Source organism: Centropristis striata, chromosome 8 (genome assembly GCF_030273125.1).
Source record: "Centropristis striata isolate RG_2023a ecotype Rhode Island chromosome 8, C.striata_1.0, whole genome shotgun sequence".
NCBI lineage: Eukaryota > Metazoa > Chordata > Actinopteri > Perciformes > Serranidae > Centropristis > Centropristis striata.
This window is the reverse complement of record NC_081524.1, coordinates 18268796-18291469: the sequence shown is the minus strand read 5'-3', so window position 1 is coordinate 18291469 and position 22674 is coordinate 18268796. Positions and strand designations below refer to the sequence as shown.

General features: G+C 37.5%; 1 protein-coding gene across 1 annotated transcript in view; it reads left to right on the top strand.

Moving 5' to 3' along the window:
• The first annotated feature begins 2328 nt into the window (after positions 1-2328).
• The window catches only part of sv2a (synaptic vesicle glycoprotein 2A), a 117137-nt gene continuing 96791 nt past the window's right edge, over positions 2329-22674 (top strand). Inside the window, exon 1 of the mRNA XM_059339803.1 lies at positions 2329-2455. The gene's annotated coding sequence lies outside the window, so the exon portion shown is untranslated. The remainder of the gene's footprint in view (positions 2456-22674) is intronic.

Here is a 22674-nt window from a genome sequence, read left to right as displayed (position 1 = left end):
AACTAGAAAAGCGATATTCAACTGATCCATTACCATTTATTGATGTTTATTTATTGATGATCCCTCAAGACTGCTCCTCTTCTCCATGCATAAGGGTTAAAGTTAACAGTAGCTGGACTGTACCTTCACAATGCAAAGTCAAGATGAGACTGAATCAAAAAAAAAAATCAAACAAGATAATAAAAAAGTTTTGTCCATTTTAGCTTGGCAAATTCATGTGTAATTTCAACAAAAATCCTGCAATAGATTAGGACAGATTTTTTATTAACTTGCTGCTGCTTTTTAAATGATTTTCCAAAATGTAAAGTGTACATCAGAGGGGTATTCCAGAAAGCGGGTTATGTGAAAACTCTGAGCTTGTTAACCCTGAGATGAGGGAAACTCTGAGGTTATCCGTTCCAGAAAGAGAGGTAACTTAAACTCTGGGTCCGTTACTGCGGTGACGTACTCTGTGAACATAACCTGCTCGCTGCAGGTTTACTATAAAAACCCCAGAGTTTCTACCTGTCTCCTCCCACACGAAGAAAGCGGTTAGATATGGACTGCCCCTTTCTTAGAAATCCGATCGACATCGAGGCCGTTTTGATTAGAAATGTTTTACGTCGCGAAAGAATCTTCCGACCCAGGTTAGACGTTTTATCATTTCCAGAGGATTTTCTTTTCGAACGCTACCGCTTTTCATCAAACAGTATCATTTATCTCAATAACCTTCTCCGCCCATATATCACCAACCTCACACACCGCGGACGAGCACTCACATTAAATAACTTCAATAGATATAAAATATAAATGTGTTTCGATGTGTATAAAATGTTAATCTACTAAGTGGAGTATTAAGTGAGAGGACGTTGAAAAACAACATTTTGTTAGGGGTTTAAATTACTATTTGAAGTAGCCACTGAATTAATATTTACTTTGTCTAATAGCCTAAGTCAATTTAAAAAAATAAAATAAAAATCTAAGTGAGGTGCAATCATAGCCTAGCAAAATATGTCTTACCTTTTTGAATAATGTTTTTATGTTTCATTTTTAACTGCCTCCAAGTCCTCCTTTCTCCTGTTGGATTGCACCTAAATGAAAATTAGATTTAATTCCTACTTATGATCATAACTATAGGCAATGCTACGATCTTACGGTTAAATGTTACGTCAGTGTTACATTCAAACTTACGCGTTGACTCGGGCAGCAATTTTCTCCCATGCAGTCTCTCTCTCCTTCGCTGCTGCAGCCGTGTTACTTTTTCGGCGAAATATGTGCTCATACTCGCCGTAGGACTGCATGAGTATCTCCAACTCTACCGCGGTGAAATAGGTCGATCTTTGTTTTTTTTCCGTTGTCATGGTGACTCGTGGAATCGGGGCTCCATTGATGATGGCTTTTTATAGTGGTTGTGCACGCGCGTAACCCGAGGCTGACATACTCAGAGATGATTGAACTAACTCAGATCAGCTGTTCTGGAACCGGATACCCAGAGTTTCCCATCTCAGGGTAAGTCATCTCAGAGTTCAGGGATAGACTCAGAGGTTGTTGAACCTGCTTTCTGGAATACCCCCCAGGTCATACACAAATCATTGTCAGTGTTAAATGCAGACCTATAGACTCATGTTTCTTTCTATCTCATTGTTTCACTGCTTTATGACACTGATGTTTGTGTCAGATATGCCTAAATATACAATGGCCCTGAAGTACAAATCAACAAACGGCAAATCAAAAAACACAATAACAAAGTCTGTTTTTTGATTTGTTGTTGTGTTTTCTTGTTGTGTTTTTTGATTTGCCGTTTTGTTTTTTGATTTGTTGTTGTGTTTTCTGTTTTGTTGTTGTGTTTTTTGATTTGCTGTTGTGTTTACTGTTTTGTTGTTGTGTTTTTTGATTTGCCGTTGTGATTTGCACTTCAGGGCCACCGTATAAATAGGATCTCAGTTATTTCCACCAGGGGCATCCTTGTATTTTTTTTCTTCTCTTTAACATGGCCAATAATAGGCACGGGCCCAAGCACGTGCAGGGAGAGGCTCGTCTTACACAGTTCATTGCACCAACCATTTGGTGCATATGGAGCCAGTGACAGTCTAACTGAGACACACTGAGCATGAGCGGTGTCCACCTGGTTGTGTGCGTGCTTTTATAAAGTGTGACCTTGTGATTGAATCACGGGAGAAAAGTAAATGGTCTCCACCGTTTCAGGTTTCATGCACAAGCAGCAACCCCCCTGTTCTTCCTGAGAGGAATGGTGTCTGCTGGAGGAGGAGGAGGCGGTGTCTCCATGCAAGAGGGATGCTGTGTAGTAAGTGAAGGGGGCGGAGGGGGGAGGAGGGTGCAGCTTTCTGCTACTACGTCAGTGTACATCACAGGGGCACACAGGACCTTTTTGCTTCAGGTACTCGGGGTGACTCCCTGCACGGAAAAAAGCGAATCCCGGTCCCCCTAAGACGCTCTGACCTTCCCACCAAGAAAGGTAAGAAAATAAATAATCCTCCTTAAACGCGCATTTTAATCCCTTCTTTCCTTTTAATGCGTTAATAAACTCCCAATTCCCTCGTCTGCCACCGTAATCGACTGAGCATCCAGGTCCAGGATAACAGAAGGATTTGCATGTGCCAATGATACAACTCGGCATTTATTTACTATAAAAAGCGAGTTTAAAGGCCGGGGCTGCGCCACGCGATGACCCCTAAACCTGCACCCGAAGGCAAGCAAGGAATAAATCGACGTTAAGGATAAGGGAAATGTACAATATTCGTTATAAATGTTGCATTCAGGGGAGATTTTAATATTTCTGGCTGTGGATTTTTGGCGAAATGCGCCCTTCGTTCTCGTTCTTGCCGGGAGGTCTTGTGCGTTAAGAGCGATCATCATCACCATCCATCCCAGCGCAGAGGACTCACTCTGAGGAGGAGGACGGCAGGGTAGGAGGTCACCACTGTTATGTTTTAATCTCATTAAATAGCAGATGTGTCCAGCTCCCCGTCATTGATCCGGTTTTGTCTAATTGGTGGTGGTTCTGGCACCGATGCCCTTGCCCCTTCGTCGCTCCTTCCGCCCTCTCTATCATAAATATCTCCTTCCTCCTTCACCACACTTTTCCTCACAATATAAAAAGTTATCCTGCTTATATGTTGTTAAATTTCAGTCGTGCAGTACCAGGGAACGTGTCGGTGCTGGTGGGTGCCCTCTCCTGCGTCGTGCGTCAAAATGACCTTGTAGAAACCCAGCGGGGAAAATATGATGGAGAAAGAGAGTGATGAGCAATTTTTTTTGCCCCTGCTTTCCTCTGTGGTGTTGCTTTGCGGTGGTTTATGTCAGTGGTGCTGAAATGACTCTGTCCAGAGAGAGATGCTGTTTGATATTGTGAGTGTCCTCAAACTCTTGTTTGAAAGAGGAATAAGGAGAAATCTGCTGGAACATGACTAATGGCACATTTTTGTGGCCTATTTTGTGATTTGAGGTGGTTACAAATTGGCATGTCTGATGTCTTGTCCCTGTGGCAGCCATGATTGCAGGCAGTTTCTGAGCTATTTATGCATCCAGCCCACACGAGGGGTGGCAGGGAGGGGAGCCGCTACTGTTGCGAACCTGCAGGGCTGCTGGCAGCCCTGTTTGCTTAAAAAACAGATTTATGATTTGTGATTCAACTCCTGCCACACTCAGCCTCTTAATTAGCTGACATCAGGCTGAGGACTACTATCATCTTTACCTTGACATTCAGTTATTCAGCACAGCAGCTCCTCCTTAAAGGAGTTCACAGTGATCAAACATGTCTTGTTAACGGTTTTGTTCGGCTCTTGGTTGTGGCGGTAGACTTTTGATGCAACTGTTAATTACCAAGGAAGATTACTTCAGTGTTTGTGTTTTGGTAATTCAGTTTTTATCAATGCAATCCATCCTCTTAGTCCATTTTCTTCACTTGTGCAGTGTTATGCCGGGCTGGAGGAGAACATACCCACTTAGAAACATCCAAGCCAGCTGTGGGATTCGAACCCCTAACCTTCTTAATGTTGCAAATCATCGTCTCAATGTTTGAATCCCAGTGTAGCTCCCTTTTATACAGTCAGTGGTGGTTCTAGACCAGTTTTACTGTGGGGGCCAAGCAGGGGCCAGTGTTTAATCAGAGTGGCACATTAAAAAATGCCAAAGATGATATTTAATCATTCAAACCCTTTATTTTAGCTTATTTAAAAATCGAATTGAAGACATTGATTGAAACAATGATATATATAAGCTACAAGCTTTTATTGCACAATTCAACTATTATGCATTGTACACATTCTGGGTTCATTTTGTGTACAATGAGATATTGTTTGAACAAAAATAGGTAAGAATTGTTACGTCATTCATGGTTATAGATTTATCATTTTATTATTCATTTGACACAGGGGCCAAGGGCTTCTTCACAGGGGCAGTGGCCCCTGTAAGCCCCTGTGTAGAACCGCCACTGTATACAGTAAAAGAGGCTGTATGTTTGCTCCCACTTTGCAGGGGTGCAGTAACTGATACAGATTGCTGCAAATGGTAAATCCAAGCTTCAAAACATAATTTTAAAAGCTGCAATGTTGCTAGATTTGTGATTTTTACAGTAATTAAAAGTGTCTACTATGGTGATACACAATTTTAATTTTACACCCTATTTCTGATGCAATTTGACAGTGGTTTTACTGTAATTTCTACAAACTATTTTTACAGTGTATTTTATAGACAAAAATGACTGAGTGATGTCTGAGACATTTCATAAAGAGATATGGCCCCTGAGCATCACTCACCATCACTCAGCACAACAATAACAGAGTGACTTGACATCAGTGATGCAGGTGAAGCTGATGTTGTTCACACAGCTTAACACACAGGAGCTCCACTTGAAAGCAGGAGGAGCTGAGGGAGCTGCTCTGTTTGGTGTTCTCATTTTCTGCCTGCTACCCCTGCTGATTGGGCCGTGCTCCGGTCCGTCCGCAGAGATTAGCCCTGTCACAAGTTACAACTCGCCTCTCCCTGCAGCTGACAGCAGTGGAGCCGGATATGTATTAACACAAAAAAACCCACAGGTTAGCAGTGCAACAGAGCACAGATATCCCCCTCAAATCCCCCATCCGGGTGTTGAGATCAGCAGCTGTTTGAACATTTAAGATCGGTGTTTCAAGGAAATGCCGGTTCATTTGTGCCGAACAGATCTGTTTCTGGCTCACGATGCTGTTGCTGCTGAAATGTTTGTCTCTGCTAAAGATTTACTGCGAGACTGGGTCTTCTCCGTCGTCTCCAGATGGATGGGTCGAAGTGATTAGTGTCGAGCACATAACTCTCCATTAACAACTGACAGTGCATTTGTTTCCTATAAACCAGAGGAGGATTGTCCTGCTTCTAAACAAATACATATATGGTTTATATTCAATGCCCTTTTTGGTTTCCTTTTATATTGGGGTAATCTGTTTGTGAGGAAGCATCAACTCCCTCACTAGCTGTTGCTTAAACCCTTTTTTTTCTTTAACAAAAGTACACAAACTCATACAGTTTTCTTTGTTTCCTTTATTTGGTATAAAATAGTTTGATGATAAATTTAGGAGATACACATTGTTTATTTTGCATAAAGCTCAGTTTTAGTTAAAGTCATAACCTGTCCTTTGAGTCCTTTGTGGAGGCCATCTTGTGCTGGTGATTAAAGAGGAAGCACGCCTCAGTTGCAGCCCTTTTATGTTGTTTGTGAGTAGGTGGGTACCTGCAGCTGATTGGTTAAAGGGTGTGTAATACAGATGACAGCAAATTAAGATGAATATTGAATGATAGAGAAATGTTTCACTTAATTTGAAAGTATGACATTAAGGATCTCCTAATGTAGAAATTAAATGGGGTTTGTTGTTATGAGCAACCTAAGAATATAGGCCAGTTTGAACTGGCAAGGCGGGCTCTCATCCTATATATATGAGTGAAATGACAGTGGCCGGGGCTGATATAGAGGGAGAGCGGCGTCTGAACTGTTTGAGCTGTGACCCGTTTTGTCTTGTTTCATTTTGATTCTTTTTGAGACTGAAAATAAAAGTCTAAGTTATTTTTCAGCATAACTCCTGGCTATTGTGATAGTTTTTGTCCTCCTCAAGTCTCACTATGTTTCCCTGCACCTCACATTGCAACACTGTTATTCCAGTAGTTATGAAGCAAATCGTCAGGGTTTATAAAGATTTATTGGTTTTATTATAGTTTAATAGAAAAATACTTGTTTTCAACTTACTTGTTTACTTTGAAAGTTTCTGGTAAGGGTTTTGTAATTTGATACTAATAACAATTATTTTCAGTAAATTCAATGCATAACCTTCTTCTACCAAAGTACCTGTAATGTAAAAATGTTAATCTTTCTGCGTCATCTTTGTCTATACTTGTGAATGTCAGGAAAGTATACACTAGTTTACAGTAAATGTATCTGTCAGTTATTTAAGTCATTATGATTTTGGGAGGTAATTCAAGGAAATTGCAGCTTTGCTAGATCTTTCTGAAACCCTTTTAAATTGTGTACTTAAAGAAATAGCTTGATATTTTAGAAGATATACTTGCTGGCTAAGAGTTGGATAGTCAGATCTAGACCACTCTCATACCTGTGTGCTATGTATGGAGCATAGTGACTGGAAACAGCCTGTAAAGCCACTATTCACCTTTCTGTTTGTGTATAATTGAAAACAAATGACAGTGTGTTAATTAGTGAGCTTCACTGGAGCTGTGATGCATATTACTGGAGCCCTAACTGACTGATAAACTTACATCATTGGTCTGAGTGGAGTCAGAGCTCTCCCATTGGCTGCTGCTCTTTCAAATCAAATCAAATAGCCTTTATTGTCATTATATAGCTCACTATACAACGAAATTGAAAGTGCCACTGCATAAGGTGCATAGTTCAATCATAACACAAAACAACATGAGTAAAAACATTTAAAAATACCGAGCTAAACAAGGACAAAACAATAATGAAAACAAGATGTAATAAATAAGTATAAAAATAAATAAATGACTACTGAAAATGCTATAATTTATATATGAGGTAGATAGTATGTTTTGCACATATCAAGTGTACATATGTTCGTTTTATTGCACATTTTAATTAATTTATCCTGCTATTCAATATGAATTGGTGCAACCTTATACTTAGAAAAGGATAGAAGGGACATTGCACTGTTTGGCCTTGGTAATTAGGCTGGTCCAAACAAAACAATTGTGATTGTTGTTTTGGATTCTATGGAGACAACTGTAGTTTTTAGTTTCCTGTTGTCTGTATCTGGCGGCTCTGCCTCGACTCCTCCTGACAGTGTTAGCTCAGCTGGGCTGTCAGGACGACTTGGAGCAGCGTTGTTTACACTGCAAAGGAGAGGTCGACTGGTTTTTAAGCTCCTCAGGACAACATGCAAGGCTGTGGGTGGGTTCATAATGAGCAGAACAGCAAATAGTTTAAATCAGCATTATTAGATAGACAGGCCTCAATTATTTCTCTCAAACTCAACTTAACCCTGTAATGTGATGTGCTATTTCAAGATTTAGTAACACATGTTTCTGGGACCATTGCAGATGGACATTAAATATTCTGTAATTGACATTAAAGACACCACCACCAACTATCCTGTACACTTTTGTGAAGTACATTTACTCAAGTACTACACTTAACTTTACTTGAGTATTCACATTTTATGTGAATTTATACCTCTCCTCCACTACATTAAGCCGACAGCCTAAATTATTTTTCAGGTCGAGATTTAACATGAAAAATATGATGAATTTAAAATGAGACTTTTTTTTTCAATTAAACCTCATAACAGTATATTTAGTAGTTAAAATGTGCCATATCTTTACTAAAATAAACACTGCTTACAAAAATGCATCGGTACAAATAATCTAATAATATATTTAGAATATATAAACCAATCTCAGTGGGTCCATTCTGCATAACGACTTCTTTTACTTTTGATACTTTAAGTATGTTTGATGCTTTGTATTTTTTGTTTTGAATCCAGGACTTTTACTTGTAGTGGAGTAATTGTACTTTTACTTACGTAAGGGATCTGAATACTTTTTCCACCACTGGATCTAGTCTTGTTTAACAGTGTCCCTAGTGAATCTTAAAGCTCGGCTCAGCTAACTGCGTCCCGGCTCTAGCTCCATATTAACCCTTTATCGGGTGAAGAACTATATTTGTTAACTTCAGTGGCTATCAAAACTTGTCACAGACGGTGACACCATGACATCGGACCAATATAATATTAAATTTTTTGGCCTTGACCTCCAATGTAAAAATGGAGTAATTCTTCAATGACTTGTACGAGGAAAACTTGACTATGACGGCATATTAAGGCCAAATATGAATAAAAATAAAAATACAAACCCAGGGGGGAGGGGGATAATATTTTGACAAAAAAGTTGCAAATTTACTAGATTAAAGTGGCAAATCTACAAGAGAAAAAGTTGCAGATTTAAGAGATTTAAAGTGGCAAGTCTGCGCAAAAAAAGTTGCAGATTTACAAGAAAAAAGTGAAAACAAGCAACTTTTTTTTCACAGATTCAGCCCTTTAAATCTCATAAATCTGCACATGTTCTTCTCGTAGATTTGCCACTTTAATCGTAAACTTTTTCTCAAAATATTACCCCCCTCTCCCGGGTCTGTAGGTTGTTTTTTTTACACATTCTGTATGTATGCTGTATGTAATATCCTCCAATATTCTCCAGGGTTGGAATTTGGAATTTGCAGGTATTTCAATGAGTGCCTTATTAAGGGTTAAACACACAACAAAAGGAAGCAAATCTGCTTTTTTTTATTTTTTTTTACAAAATGTCACACTATTCCATTAATTTGTGTCCTCTCAGATTATTCCCTCTATTTCCCCTGTAATTAGCACCTAATCACAGAATCCTTCTGGCAGATTATTAAGAAATGATGGTACTAAAGTAAAGAACCTCCTCTTCTCTACTGCACTACCTCAATGTTTGCTATGAACTGACACACACACACACACACACACACATATACAGCAGCAGCTCAAGCAGAAACACAAATAGCTTTGATGCACCAAGAAGCAAGAGCAAAGCTTGTAGTGGCAACAATTTAATTCAAACAAGCATAAAAAAACATCACATCCATTGTTGAGTGAGAGAGGAGCTGCTGCAGCATCTGCAGAGTGCAGGGAAGTCATCTCTGCAGAGTCTGGCAGAGATGACTTCTACATACTCTTTGGTGTCTAGGAAGAACTCACTTTCTCCTCAAAAAGCCTTGGTGCTGTCTTACAGACGTTAATCTCATTTTAATATCTCCGTAGGGCTGGGCGATATGGACCAAAAGTCATATCCCCATATATTTAGGCTGATTATTGATATATACGATATATATCCAGATATTTTATATCGCAAAGTGAGAGCAAATGTTCAGTCAAAGCCAAATATGACTATCTCACAAGTAGTTTTATTGAAACCGTTTATTTAAGTGAACATAAATACTGCATAACAACAGGAGAACCTTTTTTTTCCCAAATCAAAGCTCCATAAAGAAAATATAAAAAAAATCTAATCTTTTAATAAATATCTTACACAAAAATACCATATGAAATAAAATAGGCCAATCTTTTTCTGAAATAAATATATTTATATGAGAAAAAAATAATGAACATTACAAAATAACGAAATATGACAAACCCTAGTAAAGGCAGCATTTATATATGAGGAAAGAAAACAAATTTGAACTATATTGACATATACGATATGGTCTTTGGAAAATCTAGAAAATGATCTAAAAAAATCTAGAAAATGATCTAGGAAAAAAAACGAGTAAATCCAGAAAAGGATCTAGAAATGCTCTTGGAAAAAACTAGAAAAGAAATTAGAAAAATATCTAGAAAATGATCTGTAAAAGGATTTAGAAAAATCTAGAAAAAATGATGTAGAAAAATCGAGAGAATGATCTAGAAAAAGAATTGAGTAAATCCTGAAAAGGATCTAGAAATATCTAGAAATGTTTTTGGAAAATCTAGAAAAAAATCTGGAAAAGGATCTGTAAAAGGATCTAGAAAAAATGATCTAGAAAAATCTAGATAATGATCTAGAAAAAAAAATCGAGTAAATCCAGAAAAGGATCTAGAAATATCTAGAAATGTTTTTGGAAAACCTAGAAAAATATCTAGAAAATGATCTGTAAAAGGATCTAGAAAAATCTAGAAAATGATCTAGAAAAATCAAGATAATATCTAGAAAAAAAGTCAAGAATAATAGAAATAATACGTTTATTTGATAGGGAAATTATTTTCTTGATAGTGATCAAGTAAAAAAGTGCGATAGAATTATCGGAGGTTAAGGCACTTCCTGCTTTGCCTCCTTGCTCAGACCTGGAGGTTGCTGCCTGGTGTGGCCATGCTGACACCTGGCAGAGGGAGCAGACGTTTACGTTCACAAAGAAAACCATTATCAGCTTTCATCTCTTCCATCTGTCTGTTACCTGCTCTTTGCGGCCTGTGTATGTTTGAGTTTGTGTCATTGAAGTTTCTGTAACAAGGTATGTTTAACGTGGTAGATTTAGTCCGACTTCTCCTTTGAAGCCTTTGCTCAAGTGTATATGATTTTTTTTCATTTTTATTGTTGATATTCTATTCTATACTTTTTATTCTCCCCCTTGTTTATTTTATATTTATTCTATATTCATGCTATTTTTCCACTACCCTTGTTTATACTTCTACCTCTTTCTGCCACCCAATTGCTGCACTTTCCTCCACTGTGGGACGAATAAAGGTTTATCTTATTTTATGTGTAATATGTTTTTTTACCTGTAATTTCTGTATATATTATGCTATATGTATCAACAAACTATAATTGGGCCATTTCACATTTAAATATATCGATATATTTTTTATATGGATATATCGCCCAGCCCTATATCTTCGTACCTTTTCTTTGTTATTTTTACAATTTTATTATGTAAAAGGCAAAATCAGTAATTCCACCAGTTTGTTCCAGAGTGAAATATTTGATAATAATAATTTATTTTATGTTTCCTTCACATAAACCAATTACTGTACTTAAGAACACATTTGAGGCACTTAAGTATTTCTACTCGACCACATCTCAGAGACAAATATTGCACTTTTTACTCCACTACATTTGTCTGACAGCTCTAGTTACTTTACAGATTGCACTTTTTTCACACCCTTCCTGCACAGCGAAAGCAATGCATCTCCAAATTTGATCATTTATAACAAAAAATGGTTCCTCATGAACACAAAGATGATATTTTTCTGCTTCCTTCAGCTTAAAAATTCATCATCACAAAGCTGAGAACTGGCTGTTCTTCTGACACCATGAAAACTTCAAAGACTCTTTACAGATACTTTATTCTCACAGGACAGGTACGCTACTGTCTTACAGAATATGATCCATTGCTGTAGATAAACTTTAACCCAACAGTATCTAAAGATGTTAAAATATTTAGCAGCAAACATATTAAGCAGCAGTGATATTTAATAGATGCGGAACATTTTACTGCACAGTGAGGGACAATTTTCTGACAATACTAAGATAAGGTTTTTGAATGCACACTGCAAAAAAGGTGTGTCTAAAAACAAGATAAAAACACTAAATCTGAGGGAAATGATCTTGCTGCATGGACAGATAATTTCACTTGACAAGATTTCTTAAATTAAGATTCTATCTAGAATCTAGAAATAAGCATGTTGAACTCTTAAAATAAGAAATTAACTCTTAAAACAAGATAAGGGCCAGTTCATCGCTGCTTGCAGCTTTAATTTATCTTGTTCTAAGAGTTAATTTCTTGTTTTAAGCGTTCAACATGCTTATTTCTAGATTTAATAAACTTAATTTAAGAAATCTTGTCAAGTGAAATTATCTGTCCATGCAGCAAGATCATTTCCCTCAGATTTAGTGTTTGTGCACTTTTTTCCAGTGCAGGACTTCTGTTCTGTCTGTTCTCAGCAGGTTCAGTTTAATGGACATTTTGAGACGGCTGCAGGTCACGACACCATTAACTTGCAGAGACACAAGTGGTGAAAGCTAATGAACTAAACATTAGACACTAATGTGAGCTGCAGCTCCGTGTGGTGAAAACCTCACCGCTGTTTTGTGCACAACAGTTTTATCTTTAAACTGCCCCTCTCAGCTGCCCTCAGTCTGACTCCTGCTCAGTCCATTTTGCAGCGAGCAAGGCCAAAATGGATGCAGAGCGCTGACGTCACTGTGTTTGACACGGTGTTGCTAGCCGCCTCGGTGCCACCAGGGTGACGGTGCACACTGAGAGCCCGGGCAGGGGAACAATGACGTGACTCATGTTAGGCAGCAGATTCTCCCCAAGGGGACTCTGGAGCCTGGGAGGAGCTATGACCCAGCAAGCCTAACAACCAATCATCACGCCCTCCTCTCAGGCTGCCGTTATCATGGGCCTGGAGCCGTGCAGGAACATGGTGCAGCTGAGTAAAACTGTCACTTCCTGTGTGACTCTGTGCAGATGTCACTGTGGTTGGTGCACATTAGCAGGAGCTGGACCAAGGCTGCTGTGGGGAGAGTTTTTTTATTTTTATATCGCACCCATTCATCACTGCTGAGGGGCGAGTCGACTCCAGCACCTCTGTCCTTGTGGCCAGAAAACAAGACATGAATAATTGATCCTTCACACAGCCTCGGGAGGACTCCCCTGGCAGCTCAGACCAGGGTGGTTGATGGAAAAATTGATGGATGAGGACGAATAAAAAATGCTGGTTGATGCGTGAATATCAGAGCTACTACAGGAGGCCTCGGCTGGGCAGCACGATGAGTAAAAACCAGTCTGTGTGTGTGTGTGTGTGTGTGTGTGTGTGTGTGTGTATTAGGGCTGGGCGATATATCGATATAAAAGATATATCGATATATTTTTAAATGTGATACGGAATTACATCATATCGCATATATTGATATTGTTGTTAAAAAAATCTTTCTTTATATATAAATGCTGCCCTTAATAAGGTTTGTCATATTTAGTTATTTTGTAATGTTCATTATTCTTTTCTCATATAAATATATTTATTTCAGAAAAAGATTGGCCTATTTTATTTCATAGGTTATTTTTATTTAAGATTATTTTTTTATTTAAATGTGCACTTTATGGAGCTTTGATTTTGAAAACAAAAGGTTCTCCTGTTGTTATACAGTATTTATTTCACTTAAATAAACGGTTTCAATAAAACTACTTGTGACATGTCATATTTGGCTTTGACTTTGACTGAACATTTGCTCCCCCATCTCAGATAAAAAAATATCAGGATATATATTGTATATCGATACTCAGCCTAAATATATCGGGATATGACTTTTTATCAATATCGCCCAGCCCTAGTTTAGGGTGGTTTCGGGTAATGTGGGACACTTGGTAATGTGGGACACTTAAGGTTTGGCTGGTTTATTTCCTGCTTAAAGTAAATATAGTCATCAAAACATTTACTATTGGTCTACCATGGGTGTCATGTGACTGAAATTACATAAAATATTTTTAAATTTAGAAAAATATAACAAACTCGAAATAGCAAAAAGTGTCCCACATTACCTGAATTCATATATATATATATATGTGTGTGTGTGTGTGTGTGTTTGTGTGTGTGTGTGTGTGTGTGTGTAACAGATTTTAAAGAATACTAAGGTTTCCACCTCGCCCTGCTTTTCAATGGGCATTTCAATGACTTTTCCACTGATGACTCACACAAGCAGTTTATATCATTTTTTATTAGGCTGATATTGACTAACCCTTTTTCTCCTTCAACCCACAAGGTGCTTGTTAAAAGAAATAAGCCAATACAAAACCTCTGCATCCATAAAACACTGTTTATTTATATCAAGTAGAGATGGGGGAAAAATCATAGTATCACAATATTTTACGTGGCATTATTGTATCGATTCATGGCCGCCATGTATCAGTATTCAGCGTTCCAACGTCAGTATTTTTCGCCATTTTTGTTCGTTTTCTGGAGGCCGTATCGGGCTCACATAATATCCTGGAATATACTGGAGATACTGGTTATGATCAACATCGGGAAGTTGTCGAAATAACGCTATTTTTTGATGTTTCATGGTGAGTTTCAAAGCGGTCATGTGACCTCTGATGTCATGCTATCTCATTGAAAACAGGCTCTCTGGGTTCCCACAGGTCTCCTCTTTACATACATTCCCAATTCAGCAAATAACACAATCCATTATTTTCTTCAATTGCAAAGACTTGAGGCCGTAAAACGTTGTGGAAAACGAGTGTTTTAGCTACAGGCCAAAGACTCTGGAACCAGGTTTGTGACTCCGTTGCAACGTTATTTCACGGACACAGTCGTATCAAAGCTATACAGAGCAGTGAAGCTTAAAGTTTGAGGAAGTTGTATTTAATTTTGTGGACACAAAATGCAGTTAAACAGTTAAATCGCAATATATTGTATCACAATACTCACCATATCGGGGTGTCCCAGTGGCTCACACTGGTAGAGTGCTTGCCATGTAGGCTGAGGCCTTGCTGCGGCGGAGCGGGGTTCGAATCCGGCCTGAGCTCCCTTTGCCGCATGTCTTCCCCTCTGTCACCCCCTTTCACTCTGTCACTGTCATTAAAGCATAAAAATGCCTAAAAAAGAATCTTTAAAAAACAAAACAATACTCACCATATCACAAAATAATTAAAATCGCAATAATATCATATGGTGACTCAAGTATCGGGATAAAATCATATCGTGGGGCCTCTGCTGACTCACACCTCTAGTATTTATATAATGCACAAAATAACTATATAACTATTTTATTGCGTTGAATCTTACAGAATAATTTAGCAGGTTTGAGCTCTGATCATGCTTTGTCACCTAAAAGTATTTCCTTCTACATTTCATACAACCCAGATTAAAATTAAATTGAATATCATACAAAGAAAATATATCTAATGCTTAAACTTTTATTTTTTATAAATATATACACACTTTTATACAGCATCACAACTTTCTGGGAATCTGGGTTGCACATCAATATTTATTTCACATTTAAAAACAATAAGTTGTTGCAGTACTTGAGTATAACTTCCAGAACGTTGTTCTTGGATTTTATCTACAGTCATGATATGGTGAAGCTTCCATGAGCTGCATGTTTATTGAATTACACTGTCAGCAGTTTAAACAACTTGTGTCTTATCTCTCAGCAGCCTGTACGTCCTCCTACAGTTAGTTATTTAAACACGCTATATGCAATATATTTATGAACAATCAGCTGTCTTCTCTCCCTTTTTCTTGCTTCGGCGAGCTGATTCATAACGAACATACGTCTGCGTCTAATCTCCTCCTGTGGTCTTAGCGTACTTTATTATGAGCGTAGATGTTTGTTGACTGAGTCTTGTGGGGGGAAAAAATCTTCAAACAGAGCAGGCGTGTGTGGGCTGTGCTGACCTGACCCAGAATGCACTGCTCCTGATGCACTCGTGAAAGCAGAAAAGACTCTCCAGCAGAGATATCACGGCCATCCAGTGGATTGAGCACGATATATATTTTATGACTGTGCGCTACAGGGGGTATTTAATGTGCTGTTAGTGATCTGTTAGGAATAATGTGAGAAATAAACCTAAACCTACATAACAGAACCAAAAAAAATGTACTAAAAGCCAGTAGCTGGTAGAATCAGTGTATGAGCCTCATGATTTTATCCTGATACTTGAGTCACGATATGATATTATTGCGATTTTAAGCATTTTGCAATATGTGAGTATTTTGATACAATATATTGCGATTTAACTGTTTAACTGAATTTTGTGTCCACAAAAATAAATTCAATCAGGAATTGTTTTGTCAAATAAGAGAAAATTCTCAGTGTATTCATCTCACTTCAGTCTTTTTATTTCTCCACAATGAGAGTCAAACCCACAGACTGACCAACAAAGTATCCAGTCAAACTGAACTGAACTGATATCAAACATGTGGACGACAACAACTGCAGCATTTTTATCAAACTTTGAGAAATTATGTATGTAAAGAGGAGACCTGTGGGAACCCAGAGAGCCTGTTTTTTTGAGACAGCATGACGTCAGAGTGATTGAAACATAAAAAAGTCTAATTTTGCAGCATTATTTCGAAAACTTCCCGACACAATATCGTGATGCACATGTTGCCTGTAGATTCCTTAGATACCAGTATCTTCAGTATAATCCTAAAAGTGAGCCCATTACAGCATCCAAATCAATATTTGGCGGCCATGAATTGATATAATATTGCCACACAAAATATCGCAATACAATTCTGTATCGATTTTTTCCCCACCTCTATTAAACACTAGATGCGGGCCTCAACTTCACCTCTCACTAAAAAAAAAGTGCTAAATAATCATGTAAAGAGTTTTAAAGTGACAAATCCACATTAAACCTAGAAATATTAATATGATAAGACACAAACTGAGCATAATTTGTCATTCGAGGACTGGCCTGTATCTTGGAAAAAAGATACTGAATATCATACTTAAGCTGCTGATTTGTTACTTTTTTTGTCAAAATGGACACGTACAGGAACGAGCTCATCACATTTTGTTCAGCATCCATGCTTTCTCTGTCAGTGTGCCGTCTTGAGCCTTAAGGCCAAGCGGCGTCATGATGAGAAATCAAAGATGTAAAGAGAACTGAATGCTGCGCTGCACGACATTAGCAACCATCTGCAGATTCACCACTGACCCAATCATCACCACCTATCACATACACCGCACACACACACACACACACTTATTCTTCTATCTTTATGAGGGCCGTCATTGGAATAGTGAATTCCCTAGCCCCTTACCCTAACCTTAACCTAACCTTTACCATAGGGCTGGGCGATATGGACTAAAAGTCATATCTCGATATATTTAGGCTGAATATCGATATACAATACATTTACAGATATTTTTATCGCAACATGAGAGCAAATGTTCAGTCAAAGTCAAATATGACATGTCACAAGTAGTTTTATTGAACACTTTTGTGAACATACATACTGTATAACAGGAGTACCTTGAAAAAAAAAATCTTACATAAAAATAGCCTATGAAATAAAATAGGCCAATCTTTTTCTGAAATAAATATATCTATATGAGAAAGGAATAACGAACATTACAAAAGAACTAAATATGACAAACCCTAGTAAGGGCAGCATTTATATATAAAGAAAGAAAACAATTTGAACTATATCGATATATGCAATGTGGTCTAAATCCATATCACATTTAAAAATATATCGATATATTGCCCAAACCTACTTCACCATCACAACTAAATGCCCAACCCTAACCTTAACACAAACCTAATATTAACCTAAACCCTAAAACAAAGTCTAAAATCTCAAACAAACCTTTAAAGAAATGAGGACTGGCCGAAATGTCCTTACTCTGTTGGTTAAAAACGTATTGCTGTCTTGTACACACGCACGCACGCACGCGTACACACACACACACATGCTGCTTTAATCACTCCCTTCTGCACACATGTATTTCTTTCGCACTCTTTTGGCACACAAACACGTATAAAACACTCACTGACAACGACTTTCATCACTCACGCTCGTCTCTGTCACACCCGCTGACTGCAGCGTCTGTGCTGTCAAAATGAGCATCAGGATTTAATTCAGCGTGGATGAAAAGTGGAGAAAATACTGCAGCAGTTAACACCAAAACTACAGTTTGAGTGCTGCACAACTGAGCGACTGCATCATGATCATTACATTGTATCCTGTTATCTTTGTAAAAAAAAAAAAAAAAAAGACAATAAATCCAGGAAAACGTTTAATTATAAGGGACTTTTTTTAGTGTTTAAACTTTGATTTTATGACTACATTTCATTATTTTGAACATTATTATTTTATACATTCTGGTCATATTTGCCATATGATATAAATCAAAATTGTAAAGAAAATCATATAAATATAAACTGCACAGCTGTATTTCACTGTTAAAAATAATAATTATTAATTCAGAGCTCAATAGAGTACCTTATTTTAATTGTAGCAAATCATTCATTTGTTGCATTATTATTAAAATGAATTTCTTTGGGTTTTAGTGTAATAATCAGACAAAAAGCATCTGAATGAGTCAGCTGTAACAGGCCATTAACTGTTTGTTTACTGACATTTTATTGACGGAACTATTCATCGATAATGAAGATAATTGCTGCAGCCCGGTTGCAGAGCGTCTGTTTATGCATGAAGTTGTGTGTTAATGTGAATGTTGGAAGGTGTCTGAATCTGCATAGTGATGAAAGCTGAGGTTATATTTGGAGACTGCAGTGACTCATGCTGGCAGTGAAAGAAAGGGCTGTTAATTGGATTCAACTTAAAACGAACGTGAGAGATTCATATGTAAAATAATAATGTACCTCAGGCACTGACAGCTCCAATAACGGCAATATTTCAGACACTGTTTCACCTTTTCAGAGGCATAAATTAGACTTCATGTCTCCTTTATGCCTTAAAGACTTTATCTATTGGATCCACTGTGCCATTAAATAGAAAAATGATGGATGTTGTGCAATATTTGAAACACATTTACCCCAAACATTTTCTACCTGAAATCTTTTGGATCTCTGCTATTTGGAAATATATTTTTCTGGTTTTGAATTATCCCCAAATCCCCATTGTTTCCTGTTGAAGGTTGTTGCGGCTTGTTGTTTTTTCTGTGGGTTTGTTTGTTTTCTCTGTTGTTCTTTCAACATCAGTATTTGACTTGTTACAGTATGTTCTTGCCAGAATCTCTGAAGACTCCCAGGTCTTTTTTACACCAGCAGAGCAGCAGCCTTTCATTTCTGTTTTCTGTAAAAAGCCGTATTCTTCATGTCACTAGGCAAACAAGTAGGCAAATATAAATATAGTTCAGACTGAAATTATATTTAATATTCTCTGTTTTTGTCTTGCATATTGCTTTAAACCTGCGTTGTTGTTTTGTTTTGGTCTCTCCGGGTTAGAACAACATGTGAAGCTGAAATGTTGAATCTTACAAACAAGAGACAACCTCCGGGTTTTTGGAAAGTGAAGCCGAACCTGCATTCTTTCTAATGGCCAGAAGGGGGTGACTCGACTTGCTTCAAAAAGAAGTCAAATTGTGTAGAAGTCTATAAGAAAATGAGTCTATACTTCTCACTTGGTTTATTGGCTCCGTCAACATTTTCCATAATGCGTTTATGGTCTCAGTCGCTAATTTCAAGCGTTCCCTAATACAACATGATATTAACTTTGTAAACCTGTTTTGGTCTTAGCCCTTTGATCCTTTCACAGTGTGTTTTCAGTTCAGGAAAATTAATTGTATGAAAAAAGCATAAACATTTTTTTGTACATTGGTTGTGCTCAATGATCCTCTAATGGGTTTGCTGTTCTAGCACTAGTATTAGAAGATAACTTAGCTTCTTCTCCCCAGCTCTTCCCACCTGTCCAAATATGGTCACTTCTGGCTCTAAAAAAACTAGAGGCTTCAAAAAAAAGTCCATAAAACCAATGGTTGACGTCACAGCGACTACATCAAATTATTTTATGCAGTCCATGGTTACATCGAGCAGAGTAAAAAAAACATCTACTTGGAGTACTTTTTTTTTTAGTTTTTCTTTTTAAGTCCAGTACTCTCTTTTTCGCTGGTAAATGCTCTACTATGTTCACCAGCTCCTCGTCAACTTTGTCAATTTGCAGTTTGGTACTAGAAAGGGTAGATTTTTCAGAGAATCTCTGCTGAAAACAAAATTGATAAGAGCAGTGAGAACCAAAAACAAACCGTAGAGTTGAGGTGATAATTCAATGTGGGTTTCCTTTCTCATATCTCATAGTAGTCATTTGATCCATTGTTGATATATGAAAACATTGGTTGGCAAATAATTAATGTTTAAACTAAAGATTTTGTTATAATACAGTTTCGGTTAGTTATCTTTTTTTTTTTTTTAAACTCCTGTTTTTATTTTTATTTTAGTTAATGAAAATGTTTTTTCAATTCTAGTTTTCGTTATTTTGTTAGTTTTCGTCAACTATAATAACCTTGGTTCAAACCAAATATTTTTCAGCAGTAGCCCCTCAGTTTATTGTCCAGCTCAAATGAAAACATGTTTCTTGGCCTCTAGTGTTTGACACGTAGCATATTGCTGCACACGGCACAACATATCTCCACCAGTGGAAACAAGCTCAGACTGAAGTGTGCAGCAAGTGAACCAGATCAAAGACTTTAATCATATGGACATGAGTAATGTGATTAGACTATAATCTACAAAAGGATGGTGTGACAAAACCATAATGTGGACATGTGTTTGTGTCAACAGAGTCACATTCAGGGATAAATGCAGCCTGAGTCATGGTTATTCTTGCACACCTTTCTATACACTGTAAAAAAAACTACCTGTTGTTTTACGGTAAAAACCGGCAGCTGTGGTTGCCAGAACTTTATCGTAATAAATACGGAGCAACTTTTTCTAATATTACGGTAAAATGATATTAGCACTGCTGATTTCACGTTTAAGATTTCCATTTTATTCCATATTTTACCGTAAAAAAATAAAACGTTTTTCCATCTGTTCTGCCATATAATTGACAAGAAAATACTTTATAAGTGCCGCATGAATGAAAGATTATACCATTAAATATTACAGTATATTTCTGTTAGAGATATGGTGTTTAGTACCTTTAACAGTTAGAAAAAGTATTTTAATAAAATATAAATGCAAAAATGATGGCTTGTATATATGTAACAGTATATTTTTGCTACAAACACGATGCCAGTGTATTTTACAGTGGAATTATGTATTTAGAATAAATAAAAAATTACTCTTTTGGGTGATATATACATTTACGGTGTTTCATTGTTAATGAAACTGAATTAACTCATTTATCTTTTTACGGTCTTTTACTGTCATGGTTTAGCAGTTTTTCACCGTAAAATCTACAAACATTTTTTACAGTGTAGGGAAGAGAAAGAAAGCAGAAGGAAAGATAGTAACTCTCTGGACCTCCTGCTGTCTAGAGAATAAATTGAGCTGTGAGTGTGATGGGATTTCTTTAAAGCTGGTTTATTCAGAGAGCATTTTAACGTAGTGTGGTTTGAGGGCGACGGTCGCGGCGCTCGATATGAACTGGTCGCTGGTTTCTTCCCCCTCATCCATCTTCTTGGAGCCCGTAAACACTTGTCTTTGTCCCTGCCAAAAAGCTGTCTGCTGCTAAGTGGGTCTTGTATTTCCACTAAATAAAATGTCCTGCTCCTATCATCGAGTGCCAAGGCCCGACGTGAAAGAGGAAATCCATTTATAGCCTTTTAGCATATGCTCTTAACGTTTGAGTTTTAACAGGACAGCAAAGAGTAATTCTTAAATGCTCAAGGCTATCAGCGAGAGTTATGAATGGTTGTTATGCACTGGTGTTGAAAGAACTGCCTTGTCAGAGACGGACTAATGTGGTTATTACTCCTGCAGTGGCAGCTGGAGATCTCCAGTGCTGCTCTCAAAGGTAAATAGTTGAGAAGACTTATCACTTGAAATGTAATATTCCCAAAAGGCTCCTCATGTAAAGAGTGTGTAGATCAATAACGCTTACAGTATGAAACACACCACATTGTTTACGATCACAACTCTTTGCTGGAGCTGTCAGGGATTTAATGATAATAACTTATCATCTCTATACAAAATTCCAGAAAAATGCCCAAAGCAAAAGTTTCAGAGGCAAATTTCTCAAAATCCCACTTTTTTGAAGATGGTGGCATACAGAAGCTCCCATTAAACTTTGCAACATTTGTTATATTTTTATCATTTGCTCTCCTTTTCGCTAGTGCTAAGTATTGAAGCAAGAACTTATGTGAGGGACATCATTTATTCATTTCCTCTCAGATACACAATTTTACCTCTCACATTCACAATTTTACCTCTCACATTCACAGTTTTACCTCTCACATTCACAATTTTAACTCTAACATACACTATTTTACCTCTCACATACACAATTTACCTCTAACATTCACAGTTTTACCTCTCACATTCACTAAGAATACCTCGTTCTATTTCAGCCGCTGTAAATATATAAATATTGAATAATGAAACTTCAAGTGCTCTTAACCTTGATGCAATAACTGCTCATTCCCTTCCAGTGTCTGAAACTGTGTCTTATATCACAGAAACATGTTTCCTAACTGCATAAGGGAAAAATCTTATCTTAGGAGAGAAATGTATCTATTACAGAACCATCCAAACTTTCTTGGGATTTCCCAAGTTAGGAACCGTAACTTAGAATGAAAGGAACTTGTCCTAAATTCAGCATAACTGCCAAAAATAGCATTAGCACTGTTGTTGAAGATGGGGAACAACATGAGCACCGAAGTATAACTCGTGAAATATTACTGTTAGAATTTTTTTTGCATTGATGCCAGTGACTAATGAAATTAGTAAAACTGTGCAGCCTGGACTGCGTGGTGCAGCTCCAACATGTCATGATTCATTTAGCGCCCATGTTTTCTCTTCCATCTTTTGTCAGCATGCTTTTAGCCCGCCACATTGTATGTTGCACACGTGTTAGTGTGTGTGGTGGTGTGATTGTGTGAGGCTTTCCGTCCCTCTGGCGTCTTCTCTGCTCACTAAAAAGAAAATGCGATTACATAATTAAGTCTTTCATCAGCAGCAAATGACAGCCGGGCTTTGCTCCCCCCTCCTCCACTGTTAATTTATTATCAATTTACACTTCATTACAGATGCCAGAACAGTTTGAT